Source organism: Chinchilla lanigera, unplaced genomic scaffold, assembly GCF_000276665.1.
Source record: "Chinchilla lanigera isolate Chin_1 unplaced genomic scaffold, ChiLan1.0 scaffold00069, whole genome shotgun sequence".
Taxonomy (NCBI): domain Eukaryota; kingdom Metazoa; phylum Chordata; class Mammalia; order Rodentia; family Chinchillidae; genus Chinchilla; species Chinchilla lanigera.
The window spans coordinates 11,489,443-11,503,538 of NW_004955470.1; the positions used below are offsets into that span (position 1 = coordinate 11,489,443).

General features: G+C 49.0%; 1 pseudogene; it reads left to right on the top strand.

The window, feature by feature from the left end:
* Positions 1-4,222: 4,222 nt before the first annotated feature.
* Positions 4,223-13,147, top strand: LOC102004694 (annotated as a pseudogene).
* Positions 13,148-14,096: the final 949 nt, after the last annotated feature.

The following is a 14,096-nucleotide window of genomic DNA, read 5'->3' on the forward strand; positions in this document are numbered from 1 at the left end:
CATGGAGATGTTTATAGAGCTCGCATTTAATCTGTAGACCGAGCATTTTCCCCAGAATAAGTATCTCAATCCATGAACACAAGATGTTTCATTGGCTGGGTTCTCAGGGGACCAGAATTAATGGGAACCATGTGCATGTGATTCCCGTCTGCAGGCTGGACAGCAGGCGGGTCCAGCTGCTTCTCACCCCAGAAGCTGGAAGCTGCAGGACATGGGGTCGGTGATGCAGAGGCTCCCTGGAGAGCTGTTGGGGTACATCTGTAGGGAGCTAAAGAAGCTGGAGTCTAGTGGTCACAGGAGAGAGCAGTGAAGACACACCTGCTTGAGCAGAATGCAGTCTTCACATCACCAAGACTTCTTCTTTCTTCCTTTGTCATTCCACCATCCCGCCCCTGGGTTTGCTTGCCCACATGCCAGTAATCTCTGGAAACACTCACAGACACCCCAGAAATGTGTTGTACTAATCTCGTAGCTGTCCCTAATCCAGTCAAGTTGACATATCATGACTAGTGCTCACAATACCCCCTTGTGAACTTGACAACCAGACACATCTCCTTAAACCACATTTGACCTTCAAAATAATAGTAAGTTCGTAACCCTGCCTAGCATGATATAACTATCCTGTATGCAGATGGAAATGCACTTACTCCCTCCCCAGGATAGAAGGCAGAGTTATACTTCACCTTCCCTTGCCATTCTAGGAATTAAATATTATAATATAGATTTAGTAATACTTAAGTGGCAAAATTAAGTAAATCTGTGTTATATTACATAGTATAAGAATGCAAAGAAAGAAAGATATCTGCTTACTATATCTGTATATATGCATAACAATATTTACAAAGTATGAAATAAATGCTTGGGACAATTTCAATCCTAATTTCTGTAACTGGTGACTTGGTCATAGCTGATATTTATAACTATCTTTTTCTACAATCTGTTCTCTATTCTATTGGCCTTCAGCAAACACTTGAGCTGGTCTTACTTCTTTAACTGGCTATGTGACCATATTTCCATTCTTGAAGGTTCTGGACCATTTTCCTCCTGCTTGGATTAGGTTGTTGTAGTTTTCCCATTGACCTTAATAACAGGGCTTAGGTAGGAGCAGGAAGCAGGAAAGGACTGTTTTACACCATTCAGAATAGTCAACCTCAGACTTCTGCTCTTCTAGGATAGTGCTGCTTCCTAGAAGTATTCTGATTCCATCCCATGAATGTCTGTTCTAATTCCAGTCTCGTGTAGGCTTTTAATCATACTAGGAACATTTTGAAGGTACATTCTTATCTTCAAACTCAGTGACTTTTTTTGTAAATCTTAGTCTTGAAATAAAAAGTTTTGGTGGACTCAGCTATTTCTATATTGATTTCTTCCAAGTTCCATAATGTTACAGCGTACTAGAAGCATCTCTGTAATATGTTATTTTTGAGACTCTCCCCTGCTGTGTGCACAGCGGCTCTCTGTAGTACGGCCTGCCATACCCCGTTTAGCCTTCACAGGTCCTGCTACTGCATGGATCACCACCTCATCTCATGTGTTAGGAAACAGGGCTCCTCCAGTCAGATACGCAGACTCTATTCTGCGTATATTCTGTCTTGAGAGTTTGCTTCCTCCCCACAGGGAGTGCCATGTTTCTCTGAAGAATTGTAGTCGGGGAAATGGAATGTATTCCCGCACCCCATGGGTCTGATCTGCTGAGCTCCGCAGAGAGGCAATGCTCCCGGACTCTGGCTCCCGGCTGACTGAGAATCTCTCATATAACAATCAAGTCAACACACCCAGGAAGAACTTGCGAGATAAGTGAGAAGTGAAGCCAAAATAAGGGGCCACCAGCTGGCTTTGTCCCACAGCCAACGGTGACCGTTCCAGACTGTTCTCTGCCTGCCATGCCGCAGGCACAGGTCTGCTCTTTTATTTTGGTCATTCCGAGGTCTCTGGGCCACTCATTTTTTAAAAATTGTGATATATGGCATTTTCAAAAATCTCTTATTCAAGATAATTATAGGGTTAGCAGCTAGTTTTTCATCAGAAAGAACAAATGGAGACCAGGACACATCAAGATGACCTACCCAAAGTACTGGAAGAAAATAAAAACTTTATAAGCAGTAATTCTTTATATTCAGGAAATTGTCCTTCCAAGCTGAGGACAAAATACAGTTTCATATAACGAAAAGGCAGAGAAGTATTTCCTTCTTATCTGCTTTATAGACCATGCTACAGGGTGATTTTTCCAGGAGAGAAGGAAATAACACAAGGTAACCTCAGCCTTCTGCAGCAAAGAATCCTATAAAATACAGATCAGGCCCTTCGTGATGGAGGGTGTTGGTCCATGACCCCGTGGAAGACACTTCGCCTCTTCCACTCCTGAGGGAAAAGCACCTAAATCCAGTCGAGGCGGGGCGGGCGCAGGCTCTGGGGCTGGCTCAGCACTGTGTGGACTCTGCTCTCAGCACCGTGTCCTTGCGGAGCAGGGAGGAGACAGGAAGCTTGCTGGGGAGGAAAGAAGACTGTGACAGAGGAAGAGCCCCGGAGCCCAGCACGGCCTCCGAGGGGCCTGGTCGCACTTGCTGTGCCCGCGCCTCAGCCGGCCCCATCCTGAGCCCCGGCCCACCCTCCAGTCACAGTGAGAGCCGGGTGTGCTGTGCGGGGCTAGGACAGCAGTTAATCAGGGAGTAGCAAAGCCCCGTCTGGTATAAGTGCTGGGACTGACGTCAGAACCTGTGCCCTGTCTGGCCAGGCTGGGGGCACGGTAAGGACATCGGCAGGTGCAGTGCCAAGCGCACAGCAGGACAGCAGCCTCATTCACGACATGGACTTGATGAGACAGAGGCCACCGTGGGCACAAAGTCAAGTGCACTCAGGCCTCTGCCGCCAGCGGCTGCTCAGAGCGGTGGCCTGGGCTCCTGTCCCTGCCCGAGTCCCTGAGTGCCCACCACGGCCCCTGCCCGGGTGAGGCCAGGCGCCTGCAGGGTGGGCACAGAGAAGGAAGGCAGCTCGAGTCATAACTCGACGCCCACTCTCCAGCCAGCTTTGCAGGAAAGGAGCCACCGTTAGCCCTGTGCCCAGGCCCTGGGGAAACCCCGTACCGCAGCCCGGCTGCCGCCCTGGGAGACGCACGCTGCCCTCTCCTGGGCCCTGGGCCTTCTCCACCATGCGCTCCCCACTTTCCTCCCTTCCCCACCACAGTTCGGCCTGTGCAGCTCATGCTTCCTGCCTCGGCTTCTTTCCTTCTGAGTCGGAGAACGTGTGTCCAGGGCAAACCTGTGTGGACAGTGTGCTAGGCAAGTGTCACACGTGACTGCAGGCAGTCGCCCCGCTTCCGTAGGCGTCACACGTGACTACAGGCAGTCGCCCCGCCGCGACAGAAATGGGGAGCCTCTGTGAGAACTGAGGGAGATGAAGCGTTTTCCCCACCCAGAGCAGCAGAAGGCTCTGTCTCTAGGAATGGGCGGCTTTGTCCTTTTCTCTGTACAGCAAACACGCAGACACCTGCACATCTCAAGGAGAGGGAGAGGACAATTTTGTTCACAAAGAAGCAAAAGTTGCCTCTTTAAAGAAGGAAGTGAAGGGTGTCGCAGCTCATCCATACCCAAGAACCGGTGAGACTCCAGTTTTCTGAAACACTTTTTAAACTAGAAGACCGGGTTAATATCGCCGCGGCCCAGCCCATTCTTCCTCTTCCCGGGCTGACCATAGTCCTGAAAGTTAATTCTGCTTTTCTCAGCTCCTTCCTTTGGAGGAGATTTCGAGCAGCCATGGGGCATCTGCTACGGCACAGAGGGTGCAGGGCCAGCAGCAGGGGCACCAGCCTGGAACTGGAAACACTTCTCCGAGAAGGAGTCATCCTCAAAAAAGGAGGCCAGGGTCTTGCCGGTCCTCCCTCAATTGTGAAGCAGCTTGGCCCAAGGAATGCAGGCTCCAAGCTACCTAGAATCACTGAGAAGCCAGCAGGGGAGAGATAAAGGAAGGTGCTAGTCCTGGGTATTTCTGAGGAATCCTGAGAATGGCTTTTATCTGTTTATCAACAAAACAACTCTTTTGTGTCTGTTTACACACAGGGCAGTTTGCAAACAATGAACTAAGTCACAGAGTTTTATTTTGCTGTATCATGAACAGCACATGACCCACCTGAACTACAAAATTAAACAGTGCAGCCCACATCTTCCCAGCCACCTCCCGCCCTGTGCAGTCCCTCCCTTGCAATAGCACTGCGGGCACACTTGGGATGAAGTTAGGTTCTCCTCTCATCGTGCTAGCAGACTCCCTTTCCAGCTTCCATGAAGAGAGCTGCCATGCTCTGGGGACCCACGCATCAGCGCTGATGCTGGCATCTGGCGCGGTCAACAATGGCTTCTACCTCTGCCAGGTGTGCCTGGCTATGCTGCAAAACCTCCAAAGCTGGAAACACCCTTCTCAGCCTCTGTGCTGCTGGCTGTTGGATGCATCTTAGGTTCCTTCACACAGGCATTGCGCAGCTCTTGACGGAACTCAGACTAACGAGGTGGGTTGACAGGGTGAGGCCAGAGGCCTCGGTCTGGGGCCTCATGGGCAGGTGCATTGGTCCTGGAGAAACCTAGAGTCTTCAGGGAGTGGTGCGATCCCAGGGTGGCAGCTGATGGGGCAGCTTCAGGCTTCTCGCTGCCCCAAGGTGAAGCCTCACTTGATAGGGCAGTTGGGGGTTTTACCCTTGCAGGGAACTCTAGAGACCCGAAGCTTTCCCATTAGTCCTGCCAGCCTTTCCCGAGCACCTTCCCCACTTGTGAAATCTTTCTCCTCAGTAGTTAAGCTCTGTGTGATCATCCAGAGGTCATCACACAACCCCACCCATTCAAGCCGTGTGGCCAAGAGGACGGGTCTCAGGATGGCTCTCGGTGTGGGCTTGCAGGCTGGACAGGGAGCCATGCACCAGAGAAGCGACTGCTCTGCCTCTCAACCTTGTCTGGAGAATTTTTCAGTGCTTCAGCAAAGAAACAGCACAAATACTAGAGTGGACTGACAATCATAGCTTGATAGCCAGGATAACTGCTCCCCACCAAAGCGATACTCACCACAGTGGAGGAGGAGCAGAAGACACTGGCTGCTTCAGAAACGTGTCAGTCCTTCCACAGGAACTCGTTCCACCAACAGGGAAAGTCCCACGCTCTGTGCTGCAGATGCACCGGGCACTGCTTAACTATCCAAATAAAATATTATTCAGTGTATCAAAAAGCCATCCACAAAGCGTTACTTACCTAAACACATAACCCTGTGAGAGACGGCAAAGCACCTCTGTCAGGGCAGGCATTAAATTCCTAACATCAGGCCAAGGACCGTGTAGGAAAGTCTCAGGCAAGGTGACTCAGAAGCAAAGTGCCTTCAGCAACCACAGGGACAGGAGGTCTTTCATCTTGGTTCCACTCCAACCCAGTCTTGGGTTAGTTCTCAGATTGGGCAACAAGCCAGCAACCCCCTGGCTGTGTGACTGCCGGCGCTGGCCTTTAATCCCCTTAGTTTAACTGTATTTCACTAACGAGAATATTTGAGCAGTAGACTAAGCCACCCCAGGAAATGCTGAGACACCATTAATTAGCAGTGTTGAAGTAGGGCAAGGGCTCTTTGATGAGAAGCTTGGGCGGGGGAGGGAAGGAAAGGAGGAGGTGATTACAGAGGACAGAGGCAGTGTCTGGGAACAATCACTTCCTCGAGCACAGTCCCTTGCAGAGGACTTGGTGAGAGTTGGTTTATTCTGAAGTCGGGACGCAAACACTTATGAGACAGGAACTTTCTCAAATGTGACAGGGCCACATTCCCAGAAAAAATATCCTTCTTGCATATTTGTTCCCAGTTCCACAGGTCTAAAATGCCACCAGTCCCCTGACAGGCCCTGCTTTTCTCCACTGCTGTACCTCCCGAGTCGGAGGGTCCATGTTGCTTGTGTTATTGATGTAGGCTACATCGTGTTCATAAATAAACTCAAAATGCAAATGGCTCGAGTGCAGTCAGGGCTCATTCCTCACTTACTAGACACGCAGAGCTCCCTGTCCAGAAGGCAGGGGCTCCCCACCAGGCTTCGGGCTGCTCCCCAGTGACAGCTGCACCTGTGGTGTCTGCATCAACCCCAGCACGGGAAAGAGGACCTGCAGGGAGGGTCTCTGTCCATGTTACTCCTGTGCTGGGGATCGAACCCCGAGGCCTCAGGCGTGCACAGTGCACAGGACTGCTGTGTGATCCCAGCCCCTTGTTCTCATCATCCCGGTCCAGAGTGAAGCTTCCTGACACCCTGCAAGGACCAGCTCCCCGGCCACAGCTGCCCAGACTGTACGAAGGAGTTTTAGCTTCAGTTAAAAACATTTTTTAAATAAACCACCCTATGTAATAAAAATCCTCATTACTGTTCAACATCCTCAGAGTAAGTCCAGCAACAGCAATTTACAGACAGCCGTGTGCACTTTCCCAACCAGTGAGCAAAAGCCCTGTGGTGCGGTGAAGCTTCAACAGGCATCCACGCCCGGACAGTGTCTCGCTCTGTCACCAACACAAGTCACCATTATTCTGCGCTTACCCTGGTTCTCGCCTCTCGTGGTTTATCCAGTCCTCCTCTGGGGTGGCACTTTTGTTCCACTTGATGAGTCAGTATTGACCCATTTTTTTTTTAAAGAGAGTAGTAAATGAGACACAAACAAAAAGAAACAGAACAATAGCAGCATACCAGTATCAGAAACATAAACAAACCAAAGCAAGAACATTTAAAGTGATACAGGGCTTCAAGACAAAACCGAAGCTCATGGTCTACATGAGGCTTCACTCTTGTACGGGTTTTAAGAAATGCACACGCAGAGTCTGTGGTGATAGCACCCCCCAGAGTGGTTTCCCTGCCTTCCAGCTCCTCCGTGCACACCTCTTTAGCCCTCCACCCCTGAACCCCAAGCAACTTCTAATTTTGCCTGTCTCCAGACTGCGTGCACAGAGCTGGGGCCGTACAGCATGCAGCCTTTGCAGATGGGCTTCTGTGAGAAACAGGCACTTGAGAGTCACCCATGTCTGTTTGGTTTGGCAATCCATTGTCTTCCCTTGGTGAGTCATCTTTCACTTTGCAGAGGCACCAGCTTGTTTATTCACTTGCCTACTAAGATAAGGTTGATTTCCTCCAGTCCTGGACATTTACTAATAAAGCCACAGCCAGCATTCATGCGCATGTTCCTTGCAGACAAATGCTTTCAACTCACTTGAATAAATATCTACATGAGGATGTGACAAACTTCCAGGGATACTAAGATGGAAACTTGTGAGACTCCAAGGGGCTGATGTGGACTAGCAGGAGATGGAGGCTCTTGTGAGCCACAATCTTAAGGAGAGGGCTGCCTTTTAGTTGTTTTTATTTCCTGAAGGCCAACCATGTTTTCACAAGGAGCAGTTAAGGAAGATGCTCCTGTCTGCTCCAGGGCATGTGTAGCCTAGAATCTGGAAGGTCTCCTAAAAGCTCAGGTGTGGAAGACTTAGTCCTCAGCAGAGTGCAGAGGCAGAGCTCTGGAAGGTGACTGGATGGCGTGATCCGGAGGTGGTGGGACCTCAGGGAGGCAGGGCCTATGGAGGAAGCAGTAACAGCGGGCGTGTTCTGGAAGTGTAGATCTTTTCCCTAGCCCTTCTTCTGCCTCTCTCTTTGCTCTCTGCTCCACCAAATGCTGCTCACCCAGCATTTGATTAATTTCCTCACCCAGGTCTACAGTGAGAGGTCATGGACCATGGACTGGTGCCTTGGGAAACGTGAGCCAAAGTACATCTTTCCTCCTTGAGGTGGATTTCGTCACAGAGACAGAAAGCTGGCTAACACAGCCAGGGAAGCATAACACTGAAATAAAACCAGAAAATTCTCCAGAGGAAAGCCTGGCTCTCCAGGGGAAAAGACCTCACCAAAGCCATTGGCATGTGCTTCCCTTGACATCGTCTGTTTGATTCTGCTCCTTAAGGATTCAGATGAATTACTAATCTTTTCTAAGAACCAGTTTTTCATTTCATTGATTTTCTCCTGAGTTCGTATTTTCAACTTTATTGATTTCTGCTCTTTATGTTTACTTTTTCTTTTTTCTTTGTATGTTTTGGGTTTAATTTGCTCTTCTTTTACTAATTTTTTGAGGCAGAAGTTTGCTCAACACGTATACTCAACACTACACATCCTCCTCCAAGCACTGCTTTCCCTGCATCCCCAAATCTCGATCATGTATGTTTTCATTTTTACTTATTTCAGAGTATATTTTTTTAACTTATTAAACACATCTGTATTTCAGAATGTATTCTTTAACAGTCGAGTGTTGGAGGATTTCCTTCTTATCTTTCCATTATTTATTTACAGCTCATCCCATTGTGACTTGGCAGTATATTTTGGGTGATTTCCAATCCTTTGAATTTGTCAGGGTGAATTTTCTGGTCTAGAATGTGGTCTGTCTTGGCAAACGCTCGTATGAGCTTTGGGTAATGAGGGTCATGTTGTCATCAGATGAAGCAGGGCTTCATCGCTGGGTGGTGGCTGCCACAGGTGCTCAGTCTCCCTCGCACCGCCACTACTTCTTAGGTGACACAGGAAGGCCAGAGGGGCCCAGCGCGGCCCATTGCTCTCTCCGCACTGGTCCAGGCACTGGTAAGACTGACGTGGTCAGGTTCATGCCAGTGAATTGCAGTTACCAGACCCAGAGTCCGGGGGGCTTCTTTCTAGGCTCTTGGTGTCCTGAACAAAGAACTGGACAAGATACACAGAAAAGGAGCAGGCTTCTGTGAGAGAGAACAGAACATATGTAGTGTATTTTAAATGGCTACATTTTCCCTCTTTTTGCCAGAAGCACAACCGTATTTTCCTGCTGTCTTCAACTGCAGAACTGGCTGCAATTTTCTTCCCCACTCACAGTGAGCTGGAGCTAGTTGTTCCCTTTTCCCCAGGTCAGCTGAGTTCCTGTAAAGCCCAGCTGGTTAGGTTCAGCAGTATACACGCATCCCCTGTGTCCTGGCTTCAGAACCCCTGCATAAATCACACTCCTCGGTGCTCAGTACACGGTTGGATAAATCCAAGGACATGGAGTCATGTGTATGGCAAGTGGGCTGCAGTTTCCTTTGAGAGAAGGTTGTGCCAACAGAAGAGTATCATGTTATACTTCAAAGTGGCCCCACTCACTTCTCCCTGGAGCCTTGGAAGTATTTCTCTCTGTCCCTCACTGTAAGAACCTGGCAGGGATCTTTGAGATAAAACTCCTGGAAGTAAAGCAGGGTCCTTCTACAAAAGGCGACTCTCAAGCTTGTCCACAGTGAGTATCCAGAGATACATTAATTACACTGAAGTTTCCCTGCCCTGATCTTGGCTCCAGGGAACTGAAGCTCCCTGTTATCACCTGTCTCCAATTTCAGGGCAGGGCTCTGCCTGTGACCTCAAGTCTATGGCAGATCCAAGAATCATTGTTGATTTTCAGTCTGCTCAGCTTTTTCTGTGGTGAAGACTTCCAAGCTTCATATAGGTCAGACCTAAAACTGAATAATTTATTGTTCACTTTGCTTTTTAGCTAAGCATGGCCCATATCATAGCAAAGCATTAAATACTAGAAAAGAGTGCTTGGGAAGGTCTTTGCTCACCCACGTTCCCAGGGTCCCAACACTGAGGAAGCCTGAGAGGCTTGCACCAAACACAAACAGGCATCAATTTTTCACAGCTGAAATTTTCTGCTCATCTTTGTCACTATTTCTCCTATATTATGTAATAAAAACTTGAATCACACATGCCTTGGAGATGCACAGGCTGTGATCAAAATATATAGTCAATGTTTACATTTCAAAAACAACTTCATTAAAGTCAAGGAAATATTGCCATTAATCCTCTTTTTTCAAAATCTTCCCCACACTTCAGACACACGTTAGTGGCCATTGTTCCTGCCGCTTTCTGAAGCAGTTCTGGAAGTCCTCTTTCCCGAGTGTCTTTACGAGATGTGATAAACAGTACGTGAGTGCCATCCCTAAGTGTGTCCAACAACAAGGCAGGCTCACGAAAACATCACAGTAGATCCTCATCTGCCTTGCTCATTGCATCTGGCAAGGTGAGATTTCTGGCTCTTCCTCAAAGTCAAAATGACCGTGGAAGGTGAATGTTTTGAATGGATTCAGGACATCAAGACAACCATAACAGCACAACTAAAGAAACTCCTGAAAGAAGACTTCCAGAATTGCTACAGAAAGCAGCAAGGATGTTGGGACTTACTTAGGGGTGAGGGAATGCTTTGAGGATGGCCATGTGTCTTTTGGTATAAAAGAATTAATTTAATTCAGAAATTTGCCATATTTTTATCTCACCTTATATGAAACTGGTCATTGTAACAGTATGTTTGTGGTTTTAAATTTCTTTTGAATATTGTCCTCTGTTTTTGTTATGGACCCTGGGGCCTCTGGTGTCCTCTCATTTAGAATGGTTACCAAGGTCTTACCAGTAATTGGGGAAGAGAGCATTACCTCACTGATCTGTGAAGTACGGAGTCACCATGCAGGCAAAATTACGGGGGATTTTTATCACCCTAAAGAGTACCAACTTACTCTCCTACTCGCTGGAGAGGTCAGGTTTCCTTTCTTTCTTTTTTTCAGAAGTAACACTGCTTCTCAAGACTGTCTATTCTGGTGAGTGTCTGTGTTTAATACTTCACTTCTCATGGTGTTCAGGCATTCATTTTCTAGTTAAAGACTTTCATTTTTTTTTCCTAGACATGTTGGTAGCTCATCAAATTTGACTGGAGTCTCACATAACCAGGTGAATATCTCCCTGCTTCACTATTACCTAAAAACTAATATTAAGCGCTTTTATTCATCATCTATCATGGCTACAAGGAGAACTGAAGCTATGTTGCCATATAATAATGTCAGACTTTGCATCATTTTCACATTAAAATTTTAGATCAGTTAATGCAAAGCAAGTCTCTCCTCAGTCGCCGTAGCATGCTGGTAATGTGCCTTTGTCTAGGAGCCCCGTGCTGTCCACCTCAGCCACAGCAGCCTACAGTGCACCCGGGCGGAGAGTTGGGTGGCCAGGTAATACCAGTCGTGTCAGCCAAGCCCAGGCTCTGCGCTGGAAGACCCTCGTCCCAGAGCCTGCACCATCGGTGCTTTTCAGTAGAGCACAGGACTTCAGATTGGGGAGGAAGGCTCCCTCAGGGAAGCGTGGCATTGCTTCATTGGGCAGTCACGCCTTCACGGTGCCGAGTGGAAGCCACCACCAGAGCTGGCTTTGCTTGACGGTGACAATGGCCACCACTCTGCAGGGAGGAGCAGCGGAGAGCCCAGGGAGGGTGTGAAGAAGCCCACGCACACAGTGAGTGGTGATCTGTGTGAACTGTGATGGAGGTGACGGGAGGACGGAGGAAGAGGGGACCAGAGGGAAGGGAAGGTGAGCTGACACAGAGGATGGCGCTCGAAGTTGCCTCTGGAACTTGATGAGCCTGAGCCAGGTCCGATGAGGGAGAGGACTGGACTCAGGCCAACAGGCTAGTCTGAGCACAGGCTTGAGGACTGCAAAGAGGAATGCAGGAAGATGTCTTTTCACTGTGAAAATCAAGGAATTTGGACACAGTCCTATAATGGCTGTGGAAAGTAGCAAAGGACAAGTAAATGGGGAAGAATCCAATTGATGGACAAAAGCTCTTAGTAAGGTACAAGTAGACATATTCAGCAGAGGCACACAGACTGTTAACAGTTGTCAGGAAAGAAATATTTTACTGGATTTTTGGTGTGTAGTAGAAATAGTCTTCAGTTAAATGCAATTATAGAAAAGTAGCACTTCAACATGTGCTGCAAGGAACATCTGCAAAATGATGATCACACAATGCACTGGTGTCGAACAGTGGGTAATCGAAAGCCTTTGATCATCAGAGCCTTAAATTAGGGCATCAAAGAGCGCAGACAGTGGGCACTACCCAGGGATGGTGACCGGCAAGAAATAAATAGCACAGTGACAGGGAGGTGGTAAGATCATTAACCACGTCGCAGAGAGGAGAGGAAGGCTTGGGCAGGGATTCGTGGGCTGCTACACCGGGGTGGAATTGAGAGGGCAAAGACACAGATTCAGGGGGGAGGAAGATGAAAGATGAGGTGAGAGGAAAGACTGAAATTTGAGAACCTGAAGACGGAGTGGCTTCAAACAAGATAAAAGACAGTCAAGTTCAGCTGGTTTCCCAGAGGTCTTTCCCCCAAGGTACTGAGGCACTCACTGTAAGAGAAAATGTGATGAGTTCAAGATATTTAATGAAAAAGAAATGAGCAAAGTCACCTGAGTACCAGGAAAACCTGCGGGCATTGACACAGCCCGCGGATGCCTGTGTTCATCGCTGCTTCTCGGCCGTGAGCAGCCACGCCCTGATCCTGACCTAGGACCTGACCTTGGACCTGAGATTTCCGGTTCTGCAGCTGAAACAGCCCTCACGTGGGCCCTTCATGAGGACCATGGATGTTGGCGCCTGAGTCTTACAAGAAAATAAATAAGAGCTAGAAGGCGCAGCTGCCCTGCCTCGTCCTGTTGCTATATGCACATTCTCTGCTGACTTGACGGAGTTCCAGACCAACCTGGTGCCGTACCCCCACATCCACTTCCACCTGGCCACCTACGCCCCGTCTTCTCTGCTGAGAAGGTCTACCACGAACAGCTGTCAGTGGCTGAGATCACCAATGCCTGCTTGAGCCAGCCAATCAGATGGTCAAGTGTGATCCTCGCCATGGCAAGTGCATGGCCTGCTGCATGTTGTACAGGGGAGACGGGGTTCCAAAAGACGTCAAAGCCGCCATCACCACCATCAAGACCAAGTGCACCACCCAGTTTGTGGACTGGTGCCCGACTGGATGCAAGGTGGGCATTAACTACCAGCCCCCCACTGTGGTCCCAGGGGCAGACCTGGCCAAGGTGCAGCGGGCCGGGCGCATGCTGAGCAACACCACTACCATTGCTGAGACCTGGGCCCGCCTGGACCACAAGTTCGATCTCATATATGCTAAGCGGGCCTTCATGCACTGGTACGTGGGAGAAAGCACGGAGGAAGGGGAGTTCTCCAAAGCCCGTGACGACCTGGCAGCGCTGGAGAAGGATTATGAAGAGGTGGGCGTGGATTCTGTGGAAACAGAGGCTGAAGAAGGGGAAGAAGATTAAGTAGGAGGAGCAGCTGGCAACTGTTCCTTTACTTCCTGCCCACATGCACTATACCATTGCAGCATGTGTTACCTAGTAAAGTGCCTATATTGAAACAAAGAAAAAAGGCCCCGGCCTGCTGTAGCACCAAGATCAGACACCAGCTCCTCCTGCAAGCCCCCCCCAGCTCACAGCTCCCCCACCCACCTGCTCACCCTGATCTCAGGGGCAGATAAGCGTTTCCATTGAGGGAGTACCCGCAGTACTACAGAGCTCTCTGCCCTGAGTTCCACCGCCGCCTCAAGGTGCATCCTGGTATTGGCCACGTGTAGGCAGCCGGTGCTGGGCTGTGCTTTCTTCGTGTAAGCCTCGCCCCACACACAGACTTCAAGAACACTGAGAGAGGGGGCGATATGCTGCACCTCTCATTCCCCTGTACAGTGGCACCTCAGCTCACAAACTTTATTCTTTCCATGACTCTGGTTGCAAACCAAGTTGGATGAGAACTGAATCAAATTCAAAGGGTAGGTTACGTGTTGACCTTCTGGCGAAATTTGGTTCCATTCTCGTCCAGTTTGGTTTGCGACCAGAATCATGGTGAGATTAGAGCTTGTGAACCAAGGCACCACTGTACATACGTGTACCCACTCTCCTGAGATCTGTGGGTTTCTACCTTTTCCTATCTACCACAATAATAGTATCTTGTGTGTGTTGATCACAAACATGCCAGACACTTGACACGCACTGCATCAATTAACGCAGCAGCCCTGGAGAGTGTGCATCTCACTCCCGTTTGGGTGATGAAGGAAGCGCCACTTTCGTACCCAGGGGAGCTCTGGTTCTTACTTTGCATGCGTGTCAAGTGTCTGGCATGTTTGCGATCAACACACACAAGACACTATTATTATTGCGGTGGATAGGAAAAGCTCAAAACCCACAGATCTCAGGAGAGTGGGTACACGGATGTACAGTGGTGCCTCGGTTC